General features: G+C 40.1%; 1 protein-coding gene across 1 annotated transcript in view; it reads right to left on the bottom strand.

Annotated features, from left to right (window-relative positions):
• Positions 1-238: 238 nt before the first annotated feature.
• arl15b (ADP-ribosylation factor-like 15b) overlaps positions 239-1,508 on the bottom strand; it is a 49,809-nt gene continuing 48,539 nt past the window's right edge. Inside the window, exon 5 of the mRNA XM_046369547.1 lies at positions 239-1,508. This exon is cut by the window's right edge and continues 1,412 nt beyond it. The gene's annotated coding sequence lies outside the window, so the exon portion shown is untranslated.

The following is a 1,508-nucleotide window of genomic DNA, read 5'->3' as shown; positions in this document are numbered from 1 at the left end:
GTACACCTACAGTACACCTACAGTACCCCTACAGTACCCCTACAGTAAATCTACAGTACACCTACAGTAAATCTACAGTACCCCTACAGTACACCTACAGTACACCTACAGTACCCCTACAGTACATCTACAGTACCCCTACAGTACACCTACAGTACACCTTCAGTACACCTACAGTACACCTACAGTACACCTTCAGTACACCTACAGTACACCTTCAGTACAACTACAGTACATCATTCAAAAGAGGGTCTGAAATAGAGTATAAGATAGTTCTTGACAGAGCCATATCTCTTTATATGGCTCGGATTCTTGATACTTAAGGTATCCTAGCAACCTGACACAATGAAATAATTGGAGTGAACACAAATGTCCTTTTTTCTGTTGTTGTCATTGCCTTTATTGTCCATGTTGCCAAGTGGAGTTATGCATAAATTATGTATATACACAGTAGACCTTCAGAATAGACTAAGCCAGTAAAGCAAACTGCTAAATGTCCATTTCTTCTTCCAGTATAAACACAGACACGTGCCTGCCCTTGCGGATTATAACAAAACCATATGTAACAAAATGTACAAATTGATCTTGATATAGATATAAATGAATTCGAAAATAGGCCGTTTGAAGAGTTTGGCTATCAGGGTATAAACATTTGATCGATACGTTACTATAAATACAACAACGTGTTTAGATATTGGTATACTTCGCTCTACAAAGACTAAACATATACCGGATATCCTAGATATAGCACTCTTGATATACACACCTGTGGCACACGGCTGAACTGGTAACCACGGAAACCAGGTGGGCCATCTCAAAGGTTCGGGGGGGGGGGGGAAGCGACCAAACACATGACGTCATCAGCAGGGAACAGCAGTCGCAGATGATTGACAACATTGGTTATAATAACGAATGATCGACAGCATTGAGGCACTAATTGACAAAATTAGGTGTTGACACGCTCAGGTAAACAGAAGTGTTTTTCTTACATTCAAGTGACAGTAGCAACATCCGTCACTGTACACGAAACACACCGTCCACTGTGAAGACTGTGCTATTCTTTGAAAATCTTCATCCTGATATAAATTGAATTGGCTGTGCCGTGCAAACTGCATCCAATCGCACACTACACTTTATCTTAAAACACAAGAGGGGCAGGAGCTTTGCCCCTCAGTAACAAGACTATCAAATTACTCAAATACTTAAAACATAACATCTAAAGTTAATTCTACATAATATGTATTTCAGTGAAAACAGTGGGAGAACATTTCAGTTTGAATGAAAAGCCTCGTCTCACCTCGACCTGCGTCCAGCAAATTGATGTTGTGGAGTTGTAACCAACACTTGTTTGTGAAGACACTTGTAAAAGGTTTGGCTTTGAAACACATTAAGGCAGTGAAGTAGAAACATTTGTTACAGACCAGAAAGCGTTGTGGGACAAATCACTATTGAGCATGATACACTGAGTGTACAAAATATTACACCTTCCTAATACCGAGTTGCATCCC

The sequence above is a fragment of the Oncorhynchus gorbuscha genome, linkage group LG11 (assembly GCF_021184085.1).
Source record: "Oncorhynchus gorbuscha isolate QuinsamMale2020 ecotype Even-year linkage group LG11, OgorEven_v1.0, whole genome shotgun sequence".
NCBI lineage: Eukaryota > Metazoa > Chordata > Actinopteri > Salmoniformes > Salmonidae > Oncorhynchus > Oncorhynchus gorbuscha.
Note: the sequence above shows the minus strand (reverse complement) of the source record. Positions and strands in the feature narration are given on the sequence as shown.